Below are 6,228 nucleotides of genomic sequence, written 5' to 3' on the forward strand. Positions count from 1 at the left end.
GAAGGCTGCTAGGAACTCCTTGGTAAGACAGGGGACAGAACCAACACCTACTGAGTGAGTAGTAGGTTTTGTGTGTTGTGCTAGACACTATATATGTGAATTCACTTAATTCTCTCAACAATCCTATGAGTTCAGCATTTTGTTTCCTGTTTTATAGATGAAGAAGGGAAGGCTTCTAGAGGTTGAATAACTTAACCAAGTTCACACAGTCATTACATAGAAAAGTCTAGGTTAAAACTCAGAGTGGAATAATAACATTATCTTAGATCTGAACAGCGCTTTACAAAGTTCTTTCACATCCATTATTTAATTCGGTGCTCTTGAGGACAGTGTGAGAAGGTATTACTATTTTTAACCCATTTTTCTGAGGAGGAAGCTGAGGCCAAGAGAGGTTAAGTGATTTGTGATTTGTCCAGCATTAGATCTCTAGTTAATTGCAGAACTAGGGCTAAAAGCTGACTTTGAATTCTCTGTGTGTTCTCGCCTCTACACTGCTTGTACAACTGCCAGGCTGCATTTGCTCTGGGCTAGATATGATGGTTATAAACGAAAACAAATCCAAACCCATTGCTGTCAAGTCGATTCCGGCTCATAGTGACCCTATGAGCACTGAGTAGAACTGCCCTGTTGGGTTTCCAAGGAGCGACTGGTGGATTTGAACTGCCGACCTTTTGGTTAGCAGCTGTAGCTCTCAACCATGGTTATAACCAAAACCAAACCAAACCCACTACTGTCGAGTCAATTCCGACTCATAGCAACTCCATAGGACAGGGTAGAACTGCCCCACAGAGTTTCCGAGGAGTGCCTGGGATTCAAACTGCTGACCTTTTGGTTAGCAGCCGTAGCTATAAAAACCAAAAACCAAACCCAGTGCCGCTGAGTCGATTCCAACTCATAGCTATAAAAAAAAAAAGCTATAGTGGTAAACAAATCAGTCTCTTTTCTCTTGGATCTTACGGTCTGTCGAAAAAAAAAAAAAACTATATATATGTATATAAACCCTGGTGGCTTAATGGTTAAGAGCTACGGCTGCTAAACAAAATGTCGGCAGTTTGAATCCACCAGCTGCTCCTTGGAAACCCTGTGGGGCAGTTCTACTCTGTGCTATAGGGTCGCTATGAGTCGGAATCGACTTGACGGCAACAGGTTTGGTTTTATGTATAAATGTAAAGCAACAAATGATGGATGCCAAATGCCTGATGCAGACAGTAAGTGTTGAGGGAGTTGAGACGTGGGAGAAATGACTGAGAATTTGGGTAAGCAAGGAAGGCTTGATGGACAAGGATGGTTTGAAGGAAGACTAGGACTCAGATAACTGAAGGTGTGCCCGGGGGTGGGCAGAAGGACATTTTAGCCAGGGGCAAATGTTGTGAGTCACGTACTGCATTTAGTGTCACTGTTAGCACGTCACCCCTGTCCAGAAGGGCCCTGAGGCCAGCAATCCTGATCTTCTTGACACGTAGGGTTTATGTCAATAGCTCAGCACCCTGGGTTCACATATGGTGCCATTATGGAGCCCACCAGAAGCTCTTGGGACATCCCAAATGTGTGCTTGCTCCTGCTCAGCAGCCCTGGCTGTTCCTTGGCGCTCTAACACACACCTACCCCTTGCTCCTACTGATGTCCCAAGTGTCTACTTTCTCCACCCTCACCCGCTCTTCTCTAGGCCTTAGCATAGTTCAAAGTCTGGATGTGGTTTGCTCCTTGCTCCTGCATTGCCCCAAACTTCTACTTGTTTCCCATTCCTTATGAGTAAAAGCCAGTGATGGCTAAGCTATGTGTGGACCTGCTGGGCCTTCATGTCCTATAAATGTTAGACCAACACCACTATTTTAATAACAAGGCAACAACACATTCTAGCACAAACCTCTCACCACTCAGCTTTGGTTCACACAAATCTGTTTTAATTGATTTTTTTTTAAAAAGATTTGTACTAGACAGAATTCCTACCTTATTTCTTAGTCAGAGTCCCTAGGTGGTAGAAACGGTTAACATGTTTGACTGCTAACTGAAAGATTGGAGGTTCAGGTCCACACAGGTGTGCCTCAGAAGAAAACCCTGACAATCCGTTTCTGGAAAATCAGCCACTGAAAACTGTATGGAGCACAGTTCTGCTCTGAAACACATGGGGTAAACACAAATTGGAGTCGACTTGATGGAAACTGGTTTTTATTCCTTAGTCCATTTACGGACCTGGTTTAACCAGCAATGTGTCTGCGGATCCCAGGGAGGCTCAGACCATTCTCCACATCATGTCTACCTCAGGGAAGAAGGGGCAGACACTTATCCAGGAGGCAGCGACTGTCTTACATCATCCAGAATGAGCAGCTCTGGGAGTGCATGCATGTGGTGAGCATCCCAGCCTCATGCAGTTGTCCACACGGATGCCCTCTGAGCTAAGAATTGGGGTGGCTGCTCTGACCTGGATCCCTTGGCCACAGCTCTGTCATTCATCTGGCATCCAGCATTTATTGCCTTGTGTTAATACATCCTTTAAAAAAAAAAAAAAAACTTTTTTATTTTAGAAAAATTTAAGCATGTCCCAAAGTAAATACAGTAGTATAATGAACTCCACTGTACCCATACTTAATAATTGTCAACTCATGACCAAACTTATTTCATCTATATCCCCCATTATCATTTCATTCATAAATATTTAATCATGTATCTTTGAAACATAAAGTCTCTTTAATGCTTATTTTTTAAATCATATGCTCATTGGGCTGTAAACTCCATCAGGAAAGAGATTAGGGCTTACCACAATGTCTGACTCCTGGTGGATACTTCATTCATAAATATTTTTTAAATGATTGAACGAATAAAGGGGTTAATCAGCAAATATAAGTCAACAGAAAACCAGGGGTAAAGAAGATGGCATGTTTCAGCGGTCAGGCATGGTTTCATTTGAAGGGGGCCATAATCCTATTAGAGGTCCAGGCATGTCTTCAGCAAGAACTTAGAAGGTGGGTGTCTTGATCATCTAGCGCTGCTGTAACAGAAATACCACAAGTGGATGGTTTAACAAACAGAAGTTTACTCTCTCACAGTCTAGTTGGCTAGAAGTTCAAATTCAGGGAGTCAGCTCTGGGAGAAGGCTTTCTCTGTCAGTTCTGGAGGAAGGAATATCCTTGTCATCAATCTTCCCCTGGACTAGGAGCTTCTCAGCGCAGGAACCCTGGGTCCAGAGGACATGCTCTGCTCCAAGCACTGCTTTCTGAGGTGCCCCCCTCTCCGCACGCTTCTTTTTCTTTTATCTCTTGTAAGATAAAAGGTGGTACAAGCTCCCTGTAAATTGGATCAGAAATGTGACCTTAGTAAGGGTGTTATAATCCCACCCTAATCCTCTAATCTTGCCTCATTAACCACAGGCAGAGATTAGGATTTACAACACATAGGAAAATTGCAATCACAAAATGGAGGACAATCACACAATACTGGGAATCATGGCCTAACCAAGCTGACACAGTTCAATCCATGACAGGGGGCCTTAAATAGGAGGGAACTCCTCATCTTACTGAGCTTCAATCTCAGGGCTTCCACTCTGAGGAGCTGAGACATACAGGCATGTGTTTCTCAGAAGTCCATGCCAAGGTGGCACCCCCTCGTAGCAGTAGCCTGGGAGATAGGATGGGATAGGGCCTGAGCACCTGGGAAGGAGTCACGCTTGTAAACCAATTTGTCTAGTTTAATGTTGGTGTTAGTTGCAATCAGGTTAGCCCAAACTCATGGCAACTTCATGCACGTAGAATAAAATACTGTCCAGTCCTGTGCCACCCTCATGATTGGTTGTGGATTGGACCCTGGTGATCCATAGGATTTTCAGAAGTAGATTCCCAGGCCTTTTTTACTAGTCCATGTTAGCCTGGAAGCTGTTGAGCATTATAGCCACACACAAGCCTCCACTGACAGATGGGTGATGGCTGCCTACGAGGTGCATTGGCTGGATATTGAACCTGGGTCTCTCTCATGGAAGGCAAGAATTCTACCACTGAACCAGTACTGTCCTCAGTTTAATGTTACTTTCTGTTTAGTTCCATTTTATTTTTTCCTGTATTTAGCTTGTTTAATCATTGCAGTTTTGTTTTGCTGTACAAAGGGACATTCAAGGAAGATTTACATGCTTGGTCTTAGGCCAGAAAGACGAAGGTGGAGCAACTAGTTTGGTGGTGGCAATGATTAGTGAGGCTTCTCTAGAAGAAGGTGGCTCTCAGGGGACCAGAGTTGGGCTTTGCGGTCTTGGTGCCCTGGCCCATTTGGGGATTCTCCTTTCAGTGCTAACATTGGAGGGTTTTATTTTGACTGAAAATAGTGGAGAGCTTCTTTCCTCAGGTGGTCTGACGTGGCTGATCCCAATTCCCCGGAATAAATTTATTTGTTAATGACTTCTGCCTAGCAGACCAAATCAGTGGCCAGCTGGGGGGATGAAGACCAGCCTACACTGCCACTTATACTAAGGGCCAAATGGGAGCCCTGGTGGTGCAGTGTTTAAGAGATTGGCTGCTAATTAAAAGGTCGGCAGTTCAAATTCACCAGCTCTTCCTTGGCAACTCTATGGAGCAGTTCTACTCCGCCCTTCAGGGTCACTATGAGTTGGAGTCGCCTCCATGTCAATGGGTATGAGCCTAACACCTAACACTTAAAAAAGATAAAACAGATCAGTCATCTGGCTGAAGATAGCGTTAGCAACAATCATCTTCTATTGAATTTTCACCATATGACCTCCTGTGAGGACAATATTAATATGAAAAGACCTCTTACCCTCAGCCTTCAAAAAGAAGGAAACATTGACAGAATTGTCCTAGTGGACTGTCACCCAGTATGGCCAAGGTATTAGTGAACAGGAATTAGAACTCAGCTAATATAGGGCCTGGAGGGCCTACAAGGGAAAGCTTCCTCAAGATACCATCCAACATAAAAGACATTGCGCTGAGATTGGATCATTATATAAGCATTTAGTCATCTGGTCAAATGTCTTTAACCTATGTAAAAATGAGAATAATTCTACCTGGATAAACCCTGGTCGTAACCTTGGGAAGTGAATTTTTTTTTTTTTTTTTTTTTCGCTTTTTTCTTGGGGTGAGGGGAGGGCGGAGGAGTCAGACTGAAGCCCTGAAAAGTAAAGGATTATCAACTACAAGCTTTTGTTATTCTGTAGTTTGGGTGGAGCATTAAAGTTTAATGAGGTAAGTACTGAGAGTTATTTGGGTTGCTATACTGTGTTATTTTTGCTTTGCCTGCTGTGGGATTGTGTGTTGGAGGGGGTGAGGTGGGGAGTGCTGGAACACGAGCTGTTTTTGGATTGGGTTTTTAGTGGAAAAGCTCCTACTGTTTAGAGAGAAGGCATCCTGGGTAAAACCGCATCATCCTTTGACCCTGGGGCCTTAAGAGATTTAAATGGACTTTCTACAGATACTGAATGTTTATGTATACTGAGTAGACAGAGTCAAACAACTAATACTCTAGACACAATCCTGTGTGGTAGCTGCTTCTCAGAAGTCAACGAGTATAAAGCTTGATTGTTAAAGAAGAGAGAGAACGTGTCTATTCTACTGGGAATAGAATGGTGGAACTCTGCTACATTATGATTTTCCAAACAGGACAGCTCCAAGTTTGGGGTAATATGTGGGGATATGCAGACATTGTTGGTTACCAAGCCAGCATTCATGCAGTTCCCCTTCTTTTAAAGGAACTGCAGTTTTGTTGGTACCGTCCTGGGTCCAGATCTGATAGTGGGTGACAATCATTCTAAGCTGTTTCCACTTTCCCAGCTACAGCTGGCCAATGAGATACAAGCAGGTTTCTGATGACAAATCTTCTGGGAAAGCTTTTTTGCTTTCCAGATAGGAGGCAGATGCAGCTGGCACCACCATTCCTGTTCCTTTTTTTTTTGTCTTGAATACAGACCTGAAGTCTGGAGCTGCATCAGTCATCCTTTTCATTTTTAAAATAATTTTATTGTGGTAAATGTACACAACAAAAATTTTGCCATTTTAACCACTTTTACTTGGATAATTCAGTGCATTAATTAAATTCACAATGTTGTGCAACCCTCATCACTATCTATTTCCAAAAGTTAGTCACCACCGCAAATAGAAACTCAGCACTGTTAAGCAGTAGCTCTCCATTCTCCAATCCTGTGGCCCCTGATAACTGCTAATAAACCTTGGTTTCTATGCATTTGCCCACTCTAGATATCCCATACAAGTGGTTTCATACAATGTTTGTCCT

This window comes from Loxodonta africana, chromosome 15 (assembly GCF_030014295.1).
Source record: "Loxodonta africana isolate mLoxAfr1 chromosome 15, mLoxAfr1.hap2, whole genome shotgun sequence".
Lineage (NCBI taxonomy): Eukaryota > Metazoa > Chordata > Mammalia > Proboscidea > Elephantidae > Loxodonta > Loxodonta africana.